General features: G+C 43.9%; 1 protein-coding gene across 4 annotated transcripts in view; it reads left to right on the top strand.

Annotated features, from left to right (window-relative positions):
- Positions 1-588: 588 nt before the first annotated feature.
- The window catches only part of LOC139594562 (cytochrome P450 2J2-like), a 54,538-nt gene continuing 35,164 nt past the window's right edge, over positions 589-19,962 (top strand). Inside the window, exons 1-3 of one of the 4 annotated variants that reach the window (XM_071436857.1) lie at positions 589-1,342; positions 2,089-2,280; positions 9,141-9,348. The gene's annotated coding sequence lies outside the window, so the exon portion shown is untranslated. Of the gene's footprint in view, positions 1,343-1,702; positions 2,285-9,140; positions 9,349-19,962 lie in introns of those variants that run through there. The other 3 variants (XM_071436856.1, XM_071436858.1, XM_071436859.1) reach the window with 3 other exon arrangements.

Genomic DNA, 19,962 nt, shown 5'->3' with positions numbered 1-19,962 from the left:
ATTAAGAAAACAATCTCTTTAGAGAATGTGCTGAATCCATTGCTTAGCAGGCACCCATGTTGTACATATGATTTGTGTGTGAATGGATGCAGAGAGAAAAGGGAATGTTCTCCTATGTCTTTAACCAAGCCCTTGGTCACCATGTCTCCTGTGTGACTCTGCCAGGCGGTTAGACTGAGAAGATAAAATAAGAGACAGCCACATTTTGATGCATCTCTGAGATAACTCCTTCCAATGTGCAAAAGAAAAAAAAAAGAAGTATCTCAATACATAGGTCTTAAGACTTCAATCATTTTTTTTTTAATGCTTGATTCTTTTAATGGAAAAATCCATGAAGCAAGATGAAAGATGGCAAGATGAGAGATGGCAGGATGGGGGAGAAAACTGCTCTTGCAAACATACCCACCTGTTTTTAAGGCCTTTCATATAGATGCTTTAGGATTGGGGATCAAAAGCTGCATAAAAACTGAGTGTAGCCAATATCTTAAATAGGAACACAGTATGTTGGTAGTTTGTTAGTTAGTAGTAGTTCTTCAGTTTATATGAAATAGCAAGGCTTGGGTAAGGACAGGAGAATGGTGGGATGAAAGGAAATTACCTGTTTATAGGCCAGGTGCTGTACTCTGAAGAATCCTTTCTCTAAATTATGCCTTGGGTCCTTGGAAATGAAATATCAACGTATTATTACTGCTGTGTATTACTGTGATTAGAATCACAGAGGTTTAGGTAACTTTTGCTTACAATCTTGTGCAATCTAATCTGTATATTATATGTGTGTACATTTATATATTTGAATTTTTTTTGGTTTTTTTATCTATGTACGTTCAAAGTTCCTTTAACCTGACCAACAGCTCATGCTCATGTGAGTCAGGATTTGGAGCAGTGGAGGAGCAGAACAGGGTGGATCAGGACTGTCAGATTCCTTCTCCAGGAAAGCAGCAGATCAAACATGAGCACAGGCTCTCTCCTGGGGATTGCATTCCATATTTAGGAACATGAGGGAGGGGAGGGCATCTCCAGCTGGGTTGCACAAGGTCACTGCAGAGGAGTTAAGCGTCCAGGGCCAGTTTTGGGGATTGCTGAACACCTGCCACACCACTCAGTGATCAAGAGGATGCTGTGGAAAAGTCCTGTCCCCTCTAAAAGCAGCATCTAATCCGAGTGGGAGAATAGGGCCCTGGAATTGACATTCATTCAGGAAAGAGTTTGGTGACCCAGGAGTTGGAGCCACCTCTCTGCTCTCAGGTGCCCACCTTGGCCATTTGCATTAAGACTCTTTCAGCCAGACCAAAACCACTTGCCTGGCCCAGGAAATCTGCTAGAAAAGAGCTGTTTTGGGGAGGTAAGTCACTGATTCAGTTTGCCAAGCTGTCATGGTGGAGTCATCTGTAATGAAGCCTAAGGCTGAATCCTATTTTTACATTTGCAAATGTTACAATCCAAAATTTCATTTTTGTATTTAAACTGTGTGGCTCCAGTTTCCTGTTCTGATTTTGTTTGTGATTCAGTTTTAAAGCCATGGACCTGTGGACTAAAAATGCAGTGACTTTGGGTGTTGTGTTTCTATGTGTCATTATTTTATTATTATCATCATCGTCAACACCACTATTATTATTATTATCGCCTATTTTGGGGGGATTCTTCTTATATGCTCGTTTCTCTTGGCTGGTGGAATGCAGATCAAAGAAAAGCATGAGAATGCCTGTGACAGCAGCATTTTTCAGACTTTTCCTGAGCATCCCTCCTGTTTGCCTGCGGATGCGATTGGGCGCTCCCCGCGCGGAGCGGAGCGGCGCAGCCACACCACATCATCCCACTGCCTATTTTCAGGCTGTGTGCTGTGCCCTCCCGGGTCAAAGCGAAAATGGGAGAGGATGGCAAGCCAAAGCGTGGGGAAGATGACTCACTGGATTATTTTCTGCATTTCAAATATAACCCTTGAATTCTTGCCAATGTATCGATACAGTCAGGCAGCGAGCCTCATGTATTTATATTTATTTATGCTACGTAATGCCTCAGTCAATACACTTACCTATTTTTTTTTCCATTTTGTTTATTTGTTTTTTTCACATATTTGCTTCAAAACAGGCACTGAAGGAGCAAAACTGCAACCCACCCAATGCAATTCCTGTAAACACAATGTGCCAAGGTTTCCAACAAGCATCAGCTCTGGTAACCACAATCATTGCCATTCCATGCCTTACTGAAAATGATCAGAATGGTTTGGAGAACTGGACAGCCCCTGATCTTTCTGAGGAAAGAAAAAGCAGCTCATCTGAGGTATGTTTTGACACAAAGTGAGGTTATCTTTTCTCCTCTGTCTTGCATAAAGATGGTGGTCTGCAAAACCCAGCCCTGCTCTGGTCTGCATGTCCCACTCTCTGTTTTGGGAGGGGAGAAGGGAATGAGCTCAGGTGTGGGACGGCTGAGCTGAGGCCATGATTATTGGGGAAAACATTAACATGGAGCTTGTAGAGAGAAACAAGCTTGATACCCCAACAGGAAACTTAACCATCAAGCACTTGGTCTCAGGGATCATTTTATTCTCAGAAAGTGGGGCATAAATACAGAGTTAATTATGACCATACCCACAGCAATAACCTGTGTTATGGTTAACTCTAGTCCTAGTCTAGAAGAGCTGTAATCTTACCCTGCCATCTGAAATTTGTTTCTTTATTAAGATTACATTCTCGACTGAAAGAAAAAAAAAAAAGTGAGTTAATTTGATAAGTTTATTGTCCTTTGTCAGGATGGTAGTATTTTTTTCTGCTTTGAAAATAGATGTTCCTCTTTCTATAGCTGTATATTTATCCTTTCTTTTAGCTTTTTCATTACTGTCCCCTTTAATCATTTAATGAGGAGTGTTCAGGTTCCTGATGATTTAAAATTATGACTCATAGAGACACTGGCAATATCTTTGCTGGAGAAACGTTGATCCTCTAACTTTAAGACTTTAAATTCAAACCACATGTTTTTGCCACTAACTCCAAAAACAACCCCTGGAGTTGTGTGACTGTCACTAGAATATAAACCAAAGCCATTCTGCAAACAAAAGCTGCAGTATTTAAATTGCGATTACGGTCAGAAAAGTGACTATTTTAATCATTGCTCCGCTTTACCCGGGAGATCTGCTCCCTCTGCACATTCCAAATATCTCTGCAGATTTTTATAGACTGAAAGGAGATTTTACTGCCTTCCACCCCTCTCAGCCCTACGGAGGCCGGCCAAGGCAGGCGGGTGAGCCAGATTTGTTCCAGACTCACACATCCGCGGGAGTGTGAGCTGAATTCCTGCGGCACGACCTGCCCAGCCGGTGATGTGCCCGCCAGGACACGCTTTTGTGCTCCCTGGGAGCTTGCAGGGTGCAGGGCACTTAGAGGGGGAAGAACAAAACACAAAACCAAAACCACAGGGGTTTTCGTATAAACTGGTTTGGTTTGAAAAGGGAAGAAATATCCCTGAAGGGCCTCTTGGGCTGGAATGGCTTTTTTTGAATGCAGCTACCTGGATGGACCCCGCTTCAAGGGCAGGGGCTCTGAGTAAAGGAAAAAATAAATTTCAAAAATTATTAGGTATAGAACTGGGAAATTGAAAATAAGAGGATGCAAATGTCTCAAGGGGATTTTCTTTTCTCACTGGCTTTGAGGAGCAAATTAATTTTCTTTAATATTTTCCTCATGTGGACACTTTCTTACAGCAGTATGGGTGCTGAGCTTCATCCTCTTTGGGCTCCTACAAACTCACTGCCTCCCCTGACCCTCAAACCCCGTTTTGTGTGTTTGCTAGTTCAAGAATCAAATCCCATTTAGAGGGTGGCTGCTTTAACTCCCTATCTTCATTTATGAAATGCAATATATGTATTTTACATCTATGAAAATCCTCTATTACAGTATTGGGAATGTTTCTCTGATATACATGAATTCAAAATAAATGTTGTTAAGAGAACATCTAATTCATTTTAGATGGTTTTATTAGGCGTCTCTTAACAAATCCCAGAGTATGTAAATGAAATATAACTATACGTACATATTCATCAGTCTGTTCTTGGAATTAAATATGAGCGCTGTGACATTTGGTTTTAAGGAATGACTAATTAACATGTGTGCAGGATGTTCTCATCTTCCTGCTTTGGAGTCCCGGAGTCAGGGAAAAGCACACAAAGCGTATTTCCACTCTTTCTATCATAGTTTGCAAAGCAGAAAGCTGCTCACGACAGCCAAGAACTTCTCAGGCGTTTCTGTACCTGTTGGGTGCTGACACAGGGCCCCTTCTTGAGTGCTTGGTGTTGTTAAATGTCATCTCGTCTGCTCTGGGGCCAGGAGTGCATTAAAAAAATCAGCTTTGCAGCCGACCTGGCTTTTAATAATCACACCAACAAGTCACAGAGCACAATAAAGAGCAGGACAACTTCTGGAGTACGGCCAATGTGCTGTTGATTTACCTCCACAATGGGATGCTGGAAAACTGGGCTGAGCCCTCAGGTGCTTCCCATCCCCACTGTCCCAAAGAAGCTCTCTAGGAAAACCTGGGCAGGATCCTGTAGGGATATCTGGGGGTTGGATGCCTCGGTGCCATGCTTGGGAGCACCAGGCTTTACTGCACTGCTGCTAAAAACCCAGAGAAACACCCACATTAGTTTTCGGCAGGGCTGGCTTGAGTTGCTTTTGTGCAAGAGCAATGTGTGTGCAGGGCATACACTTTTTGCAGCAGAAAAAAATTAGTTTAAAAAAAAAAGGAAACCGACTGTAATTTCTTTCTAAGGGTGCTGGGGGAGGGTAGACACACCACACTGCCCTGTCTGAGCGCCCTGGAGAAGTTGACCAGAACAAATCTCAGCAGGAACACACAAACCTCTATTATACCTTTTAAAAAGCTCCCCATTGAATGCAGCCGGGCAGATGGGAAGGGCCCTTTTATTTCCTTTTTTCTTTCTCCGCCTGAGTTCATTCTCTCCCTTTGGGGGAGCCAGGTTCAAAGACATGCCAAATGCATCAAAACCTTCCCAATAAAGCCCCTTTCACCTCCCAGCAGAGCAGGGATGGGACTGGAGCGTGTTGGGAGTGCTGGGTCTGACGGTGACTTTCAGGACTGTGTGTGGTAAATCGTGTGCACATTTCCCAAAACAATGCCCTGAATTGGATGTCTAATTCCCTGGAAATTAAATCCCTCAGCTGGTCAGGGAAAACAGGAGCCAAGGAGATTAAACAGTGCAGTAGGGAGAATCTTTGAGGGTTGTTGGGGGGGTTCTTGTGGGTTTGTTGGGGTATTATTTTTATATAGCAGAGGGGTAGCAAAGTAGCGGTTTGGTGTTGCTCCCACTATTTTAATTTGAACCATGAATTCCCCTCTTCCTCTCCCAATAATCCCCATGAAAAACTACCTCTTTATACTCATTACCCAACAGGTGAGCTCTGTCCCAGCAAGCACAATCCTGCTTCAGGATGCAGAACTAATTTCTGAGTCCTTAGGGTGAGTGGAGTGGGATGCTGCAGCTGCAGAGCCCGTTCCCATGGCCCCAGGCATCCCACATCCTGCTCAGGTCCCTGCTAGAGCCTGCAGCTCCCAGCACCTCCCTGCACTGCCCACCACAGCCTTTGCTCACTCCTGGGTTATTTATCCCGGAACAAACTCGGCTGGGACTGGGATTATTTGGGTGTCAGAGAGGCCAGAACTAGGGCTGAGATGTTCCTGTTGATTTTTTGTTGCTGGTGTGTTAAATACAAGCAGGTCCAGCCACGGATGCTCCAGTGTGGCGCAGCGAGTGGCTGGATGCTGGATAAAAGCACAGTCCCTGCTCCTCAGGAAGCGATCTTTCCCCACGGGGCTGCTTTTGAACTGCTACAAGTCAAAACTTAGTGGGCCTCACAGTGGCAATTTTTTTTCCTTAAAAAAAAAAAAGCAGTTTCCTACGTATTTTTACTGACAAAAGCCTGACGCTTCCTTTATATGCTTTATTTTCTTTCTCCTCTGAAACGATCGTTAGACAAAAGCAGTTTTGCTGCTGGTTAATCAAGAGAGTGATGTGGCCCTGCATTTTAATCCTAAACCAATTAGCAGGATTTGACATCATGCCATTAGACTGCTTGAAACAAAAATCAAGGACAGCGTAATGCAGCTAGAAAAGAACAATAACCATCAGCGCTGCCCTGTCAAAGGGGAAGGAAGAAATTTGGCTGCGTCTGTAATTTCTAAGCAATCCCCCTTCCCTCAAACCTGAGCATTCAAATGAGGGAGCTAAATAATAATGAGAGGGGGAAATGTTGAATCTCTAATCACATTACCCTAAAAACTGCACCGGTTTTAAAAGCAGAAATCGCTGCTCTTGCTCCTGAGCCGGCACAAATTGGTTGCATTTCCAAACCCTGAGTTGCGGTTTATGATTTCTGCCGCGGGCACTCCGTGCTTTGCAGGTTGTGCGGTGCCTCGGTGTAGATGCACAGCGAGGGACCCCGCGGGGTGCAAATGCACCAGCATCCCTCAGAAACAGCTTCCTGGACATGGAAATGTTTGCTTTGTCCAAACTACCCTAAGATAATTAATGAACAAAGCACCTTTTAGCAACTGTACTTTTTGCTGGCAGGAATGCACCTTGCGGCTGGTCCCGCAGTGACAGCGGCGCAGCCTGAGCCGGTGGCCGGGACTGGAGCCGGCCTGGCAGGCGTTGGCCAGGCCACGGCTGCTGCCCGTGGGCACAAACAAGCCTGGCGAAGATACAGGGTGAGAACAAAACTGCAGGCAGGCCCCAGGGTGCAGTATTGGAGGGATGAATGCCTAAAGCACATCGGGGACTCCGCGCCTTGCTGTGCGCTCGGGGCTGGCAGCGGAGAGCGGAGCAGGAGCGAAACCCAGCGTCTCGTAAAGCAGCATATGGATAGAGCACAAATGGATGGGGTTTTATATCCTGTGCAATATTTTCATTGATATTTATTTTGATTTAATTTGGCTAATGTGCAGGGAGAAATGAAAGCGTGCCATACTCCTCAACATCTGATGAGGAGCTGAATACTTTTTAAAATTAGTATTCCCTTAGAGGCATCGATCTTTGAGGTCTGCCCGGCAACTTGCTGGAAAATCATGAATTACTCCATGTAAATCACAGGATGACCCTTGGAGCAGCAGATTGTTGTTTTAATGTTGAATTTTTTCTGTTAGATTACAATTTCTAATCTTTCTGCTTCAACCTTTTTGTCCATAACTTTAATTTTCCTTTTCATGAAAGTGTAGTTTTGCACAATCTCAAAACACTTCAAAGAGAGGGTTTTAAAGAAATATTAATAAATTATCATGAGATTTGTTATAAAAGGGTGAAAGATGGAAATTGTCCTTCTCCCTGCTTTGAGAGAGAAGAGGCTGAAGTGGAGCCAGGAGCGATGGTCACAAATTGTAGCGTGAGGTTGGAGACCAGGGTGCAAATCTCTGCCAAAGACTTCCAGGGCGAAGTTGGGCAAGTGACATAAATCTTCCTCTCTCATAGCTGCCATCTGCAATACAGGACAAAAAGAGCCCATTTCCTCCACAGGGATCTGTGTACAAATGCCTTAAAACTGGCGAGGGGTGGCAGCGATGGCAGGGCCATGTGCAGGCTGGAGAGGGACAAAAAATAACTCCCCAAAGAGGTTAGCGGCAAATAAATCCTCTGCCTTCCTGCTGAAGCAGCTCTCCCAGAGCTTTGTGGCTCTGAATTTTGAGGGAATAAATTTGTGAGAGGAGGTTAATGTGGGTAAGGTGAGCAGGGGCCGGGGGGTACCCAAAGCATCACCCCACACCCCCTCTTTGCCCCACCAAGGCGTCCCCAGGGCTGCCTCCTGCTGCACCACTGGGATTTTAATGTCCCACTTCCCTCGCCTGTTAATAAAGGAACAAAAAGCGCTTTTGCCTCCTCAAGGGTGTTGTGAGACAAAGTTGGTAAGTGCTGAAAAGAAACCCAAACCCGAGGAGAAAGCTGGCTTTGTTGCCTTCGGACACAGACCACTGCAGACCTTGCTTGAATTTTGCTGTAACATCTCTTGAATGAAAACGTGTTCTTCCAAAAAACCAAAAAACACGTCCTGGCTGGAAACAGCTGCCAGGGGACTGAAAGGACTTGCAGATTATAGATCCTCAGGGCTCTTTGTGGCAAAAAAATATTTGTCCTGTGGATTTGAGCTGGATCCAATGAATCCAAAAAGTGCTGGGAGTGACTCTTTAACCCATCCTCTTGGAAAAAAGGGAGAAAAAACCCCAACAGGCTAAATAAGCAAAAAAAACCAAAACAAAACAAAAAACAAAACAAGACAAGAAACAACAGCAAGAAAACACCTTTCATAATAATAATAATAATAATAATAATAATGGGACATTGTTCAGGAAAAAGAAAATTCAGCAGGTCAAAGGCTAAACCTCCGCCTGAATTTTAAACTAAATTGGAAAGGAAAGAAAATTAAATTCAGTTGGTTAGACCTTGTAAACTGGGCTTAAAAAATAGTTTCCAAGGACAACAGCAGCAACAAACTCTGAATTTTCATAGTCAGAGAGGGCACCTTGGAGTACCAGGGAAAGAGGAAAAGGATTGTATAAAAGATTATTGATTCTGTGTTTCTTCTATCCTGTATTTCACTGAGCTCTACAACAGTAAAAAACACATTTGCATGTTTCAAACTTGTGTCTATATCATGATAAATGTTTTGTCTCCACAGGAAAATAATTTTTAGTGGGAATAATTTTTTTTTAAAAAATTGTTCTAAACTGGATAAAATCTAACACTATTAAAAAAATCTCTAGAGTAAGACTGGGACAAAATTATCTCAAAATGGAGCAGAATAAGGAGTGTACCCACAGTCTGGCATAACAGAAGCATTAATTACTGGAAAAGGATACCAGAAATATTTAAAGAAATGGCATCTTTAACAAAATGGTGCTTTTCTGCTGTGTTCCAGGCAAGCAAATATATGAGTCAACATCTGAAATGTGATGCAAAGAAAACATTGCAACTGCTTGGTTGGTTTCAGGAGCATATTATGTTTATAAAAACCAGAAGTTTTATCCTTAATATTAAAAAAAACCCTACTCTTCTCTTCTTGAGATCTTTGACTTCCCTTGCCTAATTTCTAGATTCAGAAAGCAAATTCTTTTCTAATTATTTTAATATATTTTGTTTTCAGCTACAAAGTCAGCCTCCTTGAGCTTGCATTAATTTGATGTGCATCCATCTTAATTGAAGCTGATCCATTTCAGTCTTGGCAGCACGTTGATAATAAACAGGAACGAAACACCATTTGGCAAATTCCAATCTACCAGCAAAACCAGGGAGAAAGCAGAAAACCTGGGGCCATCTCCTGGAATTAGTTCCTGGACTGCAATTCAATCTTTGTATGTATATTATTTTATTTTTTTATAGCCAAGAATTTATCATCATAATTGTATTTGTAATTTCAAAGGTACATTATCATACTAATGGATGATGAGCTCTCAACAGTCACAAGAAATATTAATTAAAGAAGTTCTCCTGTCCTAACAGGGACAGTGTTCCCTAACCCCCATTATGGAAATTGGTTAAACCAAGAGAATATTTCCTTTGTAGTTTCAGCTCTTCAGAAAGCCTTTAATATCCTAAGCCAAAGCAACTGTCCATCAGAAACAGAAAGATGTACTTTGGTCCCCCATGCCAGCTTTTTACTTATGTCTGCCATTTCATTTCCCCTGTAATATGGGGGTAAGTCTTAGCCAACATCTTCATTTTCATTCATTAATGAAATCATGGTAATATCCCACTTATCACTTAGCTGTCTCCAAGGCACTTTGGAGGTGTCTGTCACCCTGGTATGTGTGTATCTAGAGAGAGAGCACTCTGCCCAAAAATGACCAGTCAGTGAGGTTTCTCAATATAAAAAAGGTCAAAGTACTACAGGACTATTATTATCACTTAAAACTCCATGAAGCATTAAAATCATGAGTGTGGGAAAGCTGGAAAACACAACTTGATATAACTGTGTCTGTCAATGGGTTCTGCACTCCCTCGCTGCCCCACGCTTAGCAGACATGCTTCTCACCCAAACTTCATTTTTTTCCTGAAATAAAAGGTCACTTTGTGCCATGCCAGAAGATGCTCTGCTCATCCACTGTTCTGCTGTCCTTCTCAGCTTTAATCAGCATAGGTAAACTGCATCCCTAAATAATTTGAAGGGCAATAAAAACAAGCGCACACAAAAATTACTGCAGCTTCTATGTTCTTGAGAAGGGGGGAAAAATGTCCTGAAAAGCTCTCTTTATTAATATGAGATGGCAAATATTTTTTGCTGTTTATTAAATCATATGAAAGGTTAATTATGGTTAGCGACTGTGGGTAGAAAACAATTCTTGGAAGATGCTTTTGTAACAACAGGTTGGCAGTATGCAGAAGCCATCTGCTTCCTGCAAATGTTAAGGTACAATCTCAAACTTGTGAGGTTAAAAATTACAGATTGCAGAGTAGTTTGGTAGAAGGAAAATCCATGTTGTGTTGATGTAAAGTTGCTCAGTCTCCTTGACACACAGCCTGGAAGGAATGCCAAGTTCCCTAAAGGATGATGTTTGGCTGGAGAGGACCCTCGCTCGGGGTATTCTGTGCTCACACTGGCTGTCTGCACAGCTAATTAAGTCATTTTTGTGCTGTGATTCATCTTTTTTAATACAAGAATTGGTTTCAAATCCTGACCCATGAATAGGAGTGGTTTATGGGTATAATATTTTGCTTTCAAGTGGGGAATTCAGCTCCTTCCATGAAGGAAATAGATAAAATCATTATCAAGGAGACTCCTGAAACTTGTTGCTTCAATCCACAATCTGTGAACTTCATCATGGCTGCAAACTCCTCATGGGCAGCACTATTGGTAAGAAAGTAAGAGTTCTCAACCCCATTTTATAAATAGTGATCTGGGCAAAAAGATAGGAAGAGATTTGTCTGTGAGCACACAGGGAGGTTGTGGCTGATGGAATCAAACCCAGATTTTTCAGATCTCAGCAATGTGCCTTAACCACAAAACCATTCTTCCTCTCTGTGGGTCAGCTACGGTGACTTCAGCATTTGAGCTGGGCATTTAAAGATGTTTATCTTTTTCCAAGGATCAAATTTAATTCTGCTGGATTTTCCACTTCTGGAAAACATCACCCACTTTATCCTTCCCCTCTAGAGATAACGTTGTCCAACTTTTCCTGCTCCCCACCAAGGAAAGACAAATTGAACCACCTGTAAGAGAAGGGATGGGGAACTGCCCCCTTCACTCTTCAGTCAAACAGGGAGAAGCTATTTTGGGTTTTTTCAGACACTCTGACCTGAAGTGATGTCATGCAACCTTCAGCCCCCTTTGCTGCTCCCCTAACTTACTTACAACCTCTCCCCACATTCATCTCTAGGAGCTGACTGCCAGCCAGCTTCTGTGTAAAAGAGCTCATTTAGGAAAAAATCTGGGCCCTTTTTCCTGTTACTCTACCCTAAACAATTCTGTCAAGGCTATGAATGTCTGCAGGGGTTTCTTCTCCAACACTGCCTTTTTTTCTAACAGAGACTTTCCAGCTAGATGACTATTTTTTTTAATAATTCTGTAAAGAGTTTTTATCTCCTCCTTTTGGGCTGGAGTTGGTGATCCACCCCACTATCAGTACCTCCTGCCAGGAAGGACATCCTGCCATTAAAATCCCTCTAGATGGAGGAGAGAGGGGCAGACCTGACCCACCTGGGCTGTGCTGCAGAGCTCCCAGTCATTCATCACAGCCTTGCTCCCCAGTGCTGGCAGCATCCCTTACCAGGATGGTTAGCAGCAGGACCTGCCCTGCATTGTCCCCTTCTGCTGCCAGCCCAGCTGCAGCCTCATTGAAGCCTGTGAAACCCTGAGCTGGGATCTGCTGGTGGGCTGCAGGTGATGGGATCTTCTATTTCTGGGCTGAAACCACTGATGGGGAAGAAGGAACCAGCTTTATTCATCTCCCTGACATTTTGTCAACAGACCTGGACCTTTCTTTCTCTTCTTCTTGGTCTGTTTTCTTCAATGAAACTGAAGATCATTTTGGGTAATACCAGCAACACTTTCATCAGGCTTCCTGGAGTGCCCTGCAGGAGTTGGCTGCATGTGAGGGACTGAAACACATAGAAATTAGGGATGAGATGTTTCAATGCCACCGAAGGGATTTGGATGCCCAGCATCCATTAAAATGAGAAACAATTCCTGTCCTGCCCTAAATGGCCGGAGCCCAAATTGCTCCACGAGATGGAAACCATCTTGGTTAATGCATGGACACTTAAGCCCTCAGCATCTGACTTCACTTATATTTTATTTCCAGCAAACTTGGTTGATGATGTCCAATGAAACACTTGCACACCCTTACCCTCTCCCCAGCAGCTCATTGCGCTGTCACTTGCCAGCTCCACTATCAGGGGAGGGTGATGAAGGTACCTCATTTGTTTGCAAGTTGGAGAATGATGTAAAAGGTTCCTCGTCCATCATGATAAAGGCTTTCAAAAAAAGCCCCAGACAAATGTTCCTTCCTCTCATTTCGCCCGCGCTCCGTGAGGACGTTTGAAGCAGAGGGAAAGTTCAGCATAGCCATATGCACAGAGGGGGTGCACACAAATCACAGCTACTGCTAATTGGATCCAGAGATCTAATTGGTCCCTCGTGGTGGCACCCTGGGCTGCTCCTGCCTCCCCTGACCTGCCAAGGGGCTCAGCCACTCACAGCACCATCATTAAGCAGAGCAGGCATTCAGGGCCTTGCCCAATCTAAAGGGAAGATGAAGATGTAAAATAATATATAATAATACAAAATAACATAATATAAAATAACTCCAGGTGCTTGCTCTGAGGCTAATGCCTCATCCAGAAAGCATCCCTACACCGAAGCATTGAAAACCCCCACTAAAATTGCCAGAAATAGGATGTTTCCCACATCCCCTTCCTGCCCTAAGTGCAAAGCAACATGCCTGTCTATGTTAGGGACTATTGGTCTTTTTTAACCCTTTTTAGGACCACTATCACCCCATCCAATTCCACATGTGAGCCCAACCATGAACTCTGGACATGGATGCTCCCAAGTTACATGGAGCAAAGTCCTGGGGAAGAGGGGAGAAAATATCCAAAGTTTGGTCTCAGGTCCATTTTAGTCCTGGAAAAGACTCTGAGTCTTCTTTTATTATGCAAACCTCCTCAGCCAATCCTGATTTTAATAAAGTTGATTAATGATTGTGCTGAGGACAAGGACAGTTATTCCCTGACTTATGCTATGCCGTTTATGGAAGCTGTATCCTTAAATGAATTACTGCAGGGATCATTAAATTTTGACTTAAATTGGACATAGTAAGCTCATTTGAAAAAATAAAAAGCTTAGCAAGTTATATATAAACTAAAGGAAAAATGAATCTCCTCAAGCTGTCTCCCCTCTCCTTCTCAAGCAGGAACCTAAAGGGCAGATTTGAAAAGTGAAGTTTAAATTTGCAGGGCAAATCTTCATGAGGGCACTTTGAAGCTGCATTTGTGCAAGTCCTAATTGAATTATGGGTTCAAAACCTGGACCTTTATCCTCATTCAGTTTAACAGGTCCCCAGATTTTGGGTTGGCAGTAGAAATATTGTTACCCTGAAGAAGGAAGGTGAAAACTGCCACCCTCTCCCTGTGTGGTGTCGAAGGAGCTGGTGAGAAGTGGGTGCTGCTCCCATGCCCTGCACCGTGGCAGCTGGGGGGACAGAGACCCAGAGAAAAGGCACACTGTTTTTTAATGGAATTGCCTTTAAAAGTCACATTAAAAAAAAAGTTTGGTGGCTTTAGGATTTGAGTACTTCCTCACTGAGTGTTTTTAGAGGGAGGATGGAGATGCTGGACATGGATTTTTTTTCTGCTTTGCAAGCATTTGAAAACAGTTCAGTTTCTGTTGATTTTGTTCCCCTTGTATAAAACTGCCAACATTACTCCTTGATGCTGAGAATAATCACAGAAATTACCACGGGGCCTTGTGAGGGTGGTCACAGACTGGGAAACATTGCTCAGAAAAGCTGTGGCTGCCCCTGGATCCCTGGAAGTGTCCAAGGCCAGGTTGGACAGGGCTTGGAGTAACCTGGGGTAGTGGAAGATGTCCCTGGCCATGGCAGGGGTGGAACTGGATGAGCTTTAAGGTTCCCTCCAACCCAAATAATTTTATGAATATTCATTCATTAAATAAAAAGGACTGCACCTTTGAATATGGATACATTTCCAGCAGAGGGGAAAGACTATAGCAAAAAGGAGGTGATAAAGTAAGGGGGGGGTTTAAGCAACAATATTCAGACCCTTCTCAACATCCAGGCTGTAATCTAGTCACACTTATTCATCCCACCTTCCAAATCCCAGTCACACCATCCTGTGAGAAGGGGTGAGCTCAGAGGGTGAAGGGATTGCAACTACCAGCTTCCCATTTCCCATGCCTCTCTGTGTTTTAATTAAAAATCTTAATTAATTAATTTTTCACTTTGTGTCAAAATTCCCTTCAGTGGGCTGATCAATGATGGACATATCTCTTGGGAAATGCAACTGGAGAAAGGCAAGATACCTTTTTTTAATTATTCTTATGCAGCAAACTCTAAAAGGCTGCAGTTTACTGCCCCTTCATGGTGAGTTGATTGGTCATAGCAGGATTAAGTTTCTGCTCTAATCCAGGAGATTTTAAAGCATATAATAATTTAAAAAAAAAAAAAAAAAAAAAAAAAAGGAAAGCTGGGCTATGCTTCAGGTATTTGATAATCTATAAATACAGAACCAGTATGTGCTCTGCCCAAAAAAAAAGCTGTAAAATAATGTAAAATTTCAACACCTCCCTGCTTTTTACTTTCTGGCAGAGGGTTCAGCGTGCAGTGGGTTCAGTCCTTTCTCTGTAACCCAGCACTGCTTCCTCTGGATGGAAATTTCTATTCCATCGCCATCTCGTGGTTCCCTGCAAAAACTGCTGGCTCTGCAGAACCTCTCCTCGCGTTGCTGGTGCTGACTTGCACGAAGGCACCTTTTAAAATGCAACATCCACTGGACATGAGGCACATAGGGGATGAATATTGTGCAGCTGGGCCTGCAACAGGGGAGTTTGGAGGGGGAAATGGGGGCTGCAGTTCCAACACTCAGGAACTCACGTGGCTTTCAGCAGCCTGTGTTACAGAGATCATTACTCCGTGGATTTGGGGGTTTTTGGTGGGTTGGGGATGGAACTTAATCCATGAGAAGGACTAGGAGGAAACTCTGCTCCAAATTATGAAAGACACCAAAGCTGTTATTTATAGTGGAATATCTGGCATGCTTATCATAGAAAATTTGGTTTGGAAGGGACTTCCTCTAGTTCCCCCCTGCAGTGAACAGGGACATTTTTAACTAGACCTGGCTGCTCCAAGCCTCATCCAACCTGACCTTAAATGTTTCCAGGAGTGGATTATCTTTTGTCTAAGAATTTTTTTTATTATTATTTCATTGATTTTTACAACATGTTATTTCTTTGACTAGCTTGAGCTGCGCTGAAACAACGAAGAGCAAACCCCAGATTTATGATGGTTTTTATAACATTATCGTGTCACTGGCACTGGTTTGGGAATGTCACTTACTTCAACCTGTGCAAGAGCCTCCTGTGCAGATTGCAAATGAGGGTTGCTGTGATCATGGGGTTGTGATTGCAGGGAGGGAGGAGGATGGAGGAAGAGCTGCAGAAATTAATATCAGTCTGAAAAATCTCAACTCCAAGCATGCCAGCAGCAGGTCTCCAGCCCAACCCACTCTGCTGAACTTGTCAAAATTCCCTCACCTTGATTTCATCCTGCTGGAGAAGGAGTCTTTGGAGGAGGCTGCATGTGTGCCCCTGGTTTTCCTCAGTAAGGCAGGGAGAGAGGGAATTTTGAAACTGAGCCGGTGGTTGGGAAATTGCCCCCTCTAATACAAGCCAGACCCATGGAAACCCTCCAGGTCTCAAAGTCCCTCCTCAGCCCAAGTAGGATTTTGATGAAGAAAAGCAGAATAAAAGTGAACAGGAAGAAAGCGAGTTTAAATAAGCCCAAACAAGTAACAGCAGATTTTGAGAAAGCAAAGTGAGCAGCTGTGGGCAGCCCCAGCTGTTTCACTGCCCCAGAAAAAGCCAAGAAACCATGGAAAATGCCCTGTTGTGGGGAATGGCACAGACATTCCCAGGTCTCTCCATAGCCATGTGCATATGGGCATGAGCACCATGGGCATGGGAGGACAATGAGTAAACCTGTGAGCAGTTTTGTCAGTGAAGAGTTCTAATGAAGTCAGTGTTTTGCTCAGCTTTGGGGCTTTTTGATGGCAGATTTCCCATTTTTCTGGGAAGAATCCCCCTGAAGACGCTGGCTGGTGGACTCCCACTTCAATCCCCAGAGACATCAGCTCTGCTGCCCCATCTTCATCCCTGCTGTCTCCTTCACAGCCCCTGTTTGCAGCCAGTTGGAGCAAAACACACAGCCCTGTCCCCCCTTGCCTGCCCTCACCATGTTAAGACAAAAACAGGGTTTTAGTTCTTTTCCAGCATGGTGCCAGGGGCTTTGTACTGCTTTCCTCCAGCCCAAGGAACATCAGGAACAAAGCACTGCAGAGCTCATTTGGGCAGTGTACTGAAAGGGACATTGCTGCCACATTTGGGACCTACTCTTAGGGCAGAGAAAAGGCAGTTTCAGGACCTGAAGAAGAAGGAGCAGTGGTTGGCACAAAGAACCTCTGGAGGGTACCTAATATGCATTATTATCAGACATTTAAAAGCATTTGCAAGAGGTAATTCCCAGCTTACTTTTCACTCCACCATGGAGCAAGCCTAGAAACAAATGAGGAGCTTGTTCATTTGGACCTTGCTGGAATGAATGGCTTCCTTTATACCAGCTGCCTCTCAGAAATGTTGAGATTTAATTAATCCCTGGCTGGAAATAATGTATAGTATTGCCTGATCTCTAATTCAGGATATCAAGGCTAATGCTCAGCATAAAGAATGAAGTTTGTTGAATGTACAGCTGGAAAATTGACCACAGTCCCACCGACCTCAGTGCTGCTGTTGGGGGAGAGGAATCATTTGCTGATGGTTGAATTTGGGACTGTATCATTGTGCTGAAGCTTTGCTACAAGCCAAAAGAATGCTACAGCAGTGTGAGTTCCAGCTTCTCCATTCTCCATTTCACTCCTGGCCATGTAGCCAGTCTAGCTCTTGGTGCCACATTACCAAAGTCATCCAAGGAGGACAAGTCTCTACAGGCATGGATGACAAAAGATCTATATGATCTTCCTTTAATAGAGCCTTGCTAGAAAACCTGCAGAGAAAGCTTCAGGCCCTGTTTACCCCCTCCCAGCCCCTCCCTGGGAGTCAGGTGCCCATGTCAAGGTGCTGGAGCTCCTCAGAGGGGAGTGGGGCAGCTCCTGCACTCGGGAATGTTGGAGCAGGATGGCCAGCACGTGTGTGCTCAGCCAGCTTTGCACTGTAAGAGAATCACCTCCTTTTCTGGAGCAATCAACTGGCCTGTGTCTCTTGGGTCACTTTGGTAGCATTGAGTATTCCTGAGCACCCCTGAGCTCCTGCTGCCAGCTCTCCCTGGCTCTCACACACACAGAGGGATGCCAAGCTCTGCCCTGACCTCATCTGCTCTGCCCTTGGTCCACACCTCCTGGAAACCACTCTTCTTCCTCACCCTTTTCCCTAGGCTATATATAAAGGGCTAATCCCAAAGCTGGACCTACAAAGACCTTGGCTGCTGGCTTCAGGGTGGATTTTTTAACAAATGATTAAATAACCAGAGGAGAACAGCGCAGTGTCATCACTGAGCTGCTCCAAATTCTGTGATTTCTTCCCCCCAGGAGGATGCAAACTGTGAGGAGCTGGGACAGGTTGATGCTTGCCAGTGTCCTTTGACAGGTTTTGTCTTAATTTGCATTTTCATAGGTGAGATGAGAAACACTGGCTGGGTTTTGAATGAAAACTGTGGCAGCTTCAGTACAGAACATCCAGATACGTGCTCTGCGTTGTCATGTGCAGACTCCAACTGGAGAGGATCAAAGGAAAAGGGTCTATTTTTGGTTTTGCATCTAGTAATTACTCTGAACAAATGAGCAATGCATCTGAGAAGTAATCAGCAATCTTTTTTCAGGTTTCCATCTGGTAAAATTCTTGTAGGTGCTGTAACTTCAGAATAATTTCAGGCCTGTACTTCTCACTGAAGACTCTGAAGTTGGAGTCAAGCAGTGAGTGGAAGAACACAGATTTGCTGTTTTGTCACTCATGACCATTCAGAAAACTACTAAAACAACACTCCTCAGGGCTGTGAACACCTACACCCAGTAGTGCTGGATGCAGTGAGTTTTATAGAGTTCTAGAATATCCAGATTAGAAAGGATTCTAGGAATCCAACTCCTGGGAAAGTAAAAAGAAAAGAAAGAATAAAGGACAACTGAAAGAACAGAAGAAAGAATGAATGAAGAAATGAAAAAATAAAGAAGGAAAGAAAAAATATTAAAGGAGTCCAACCCAAAGAGATATTTCCTTTTTATAACTTGTGAAGTTACACCCAGGGTGAGAGTTCCCTTTGCCTCTAAATCTTGTTCTGCAGTGACAGTGAAAGAGCACAGTGGGGAATGGGGAGGGTTGTGAGGATGAAGGGAAGGATGCAGGAGTCAGAGTTACACTCTGGACTTACTACAGTTTGAGTCCTACATAAAGGCTGGAGCCTTGCCATCTTACAGAGTACAACAGCACCTGAAGAGTGCAAATCCCACCACTTCTCCATGTAGGATTAATTAGCACAGATTTGCAGGCTGGTTCCTTGGGAGGCCAGTGGTGATTCTGGGGTGAATTTTCCAGCTTCCTGTGAAACTGAGGTTTCACATCATTCATGAGCAAGTTCCAGCCACTGAACAGTGTCACAGACCCGTGGAAAGGAGTGGGAGCAGAACAGGAGACTTTGGAGCTGTCACTCTTTAGACACCAGTTATTGGAGCGTATTCTGTGCATCATTCTGAATTTAGGCTTGTTTTTGTATAAAAGCAATTGGCTGGCAAGATTGCTGTAAGTATTCCCAGTGGAGTTGTGTTGGGGGAAAAAAAATTCCTTTTCTTAATGGAAAATTTTGACTTTATAACTCAAAACTTGAAAATTTTAGCTGAAAACTGTGAGAGCCTTCCCCAGTGTGACTTCTTGTTTTCCAACAAAAATAAAAGAACAGAGATGGAAGTGGAAAGTTTCTGTTTTCAATCAGAAGGAAATTTTCCTTTCCTACCAGTTCAAATAGCTGGTAGTCTCTAGTCTAGCCTCTCTGCCAGCCTTCAGCTTCCCTGTTGCTCATGGATCAGTGTTTCCCAGGAGGCAGAGGAAGCTTTGCAGAGCTGAGAAAGGTCTGTGCTTGGCCACAGCTCTTTCTGAGCATGGACAATGTCACTGGAGCATTTGAAGCCACATTGCCAGGGATCTCCTGGACACTGATGGAGACGAGACACCTGCAGCTCTTGAAAACTAAAAATCTGTTTCCAGGCTGTGATCAGCAACAATCTGATTTTCCATGAGAAGGTGGCTTTTAGGTCGAGAAATATGAAAATATAAACTGTTTAACCCTGTATTGTGGAGACATTTGAGCAGCAGAAGGGGTGAGGTGGTGGCAGAATTCAGCTCACCACAGGCACCTCTTGGAGCTGGGTGCCTTTCCCTTAATGAGCCATTTGCATTTGGGGTTTGGGGTTGGAAATAGGGACTGTGCAGGGACTGACTGGGAAAATCTCACCCTGGCTTCAGAGCAGAACTGATGGATTTGGTGGGGTTACTAAAGGAGCCTCCAGAAGTGGCCTCCCCTCTCCTGGCAGTGCCACCACCACCACCTGTGTGTGGTGTCACTGTGGGGCAAGGCACGTCCAGTGATCTCCAAAGAAATAACTCCATTAGTTGGGGATAAACTGTTCCCCCATATCCCATCTCTGGTGAAAGCCTGGCCTCTTAAACGAAACCCATTTTGTTAAGGGTTTTAAAT

The sequence above is a fragment of the Agelaius tricolor genome, unplaced genomic scaffold (genome assembly GCF_023055355.1).
Source record: "Agelaius tricolor isolate 1412-34295 unplaced genomic scaffold, bAgeTri1.0.p SCAF_11, whole genome shotgun sequence".
Classification (NCBI taxonomy): domain Eukaryota; kingdom Metazoa; phylum Chordata; class Aves; order Passeriformes; family Icteridae; genus Agelaius; species Agelaius tricolor.
The sequence above is the reverse complement of the archived record's forward strand: the minus strand, read 5'-3'. Positions and strand labels throughout refer to the sequence as shown.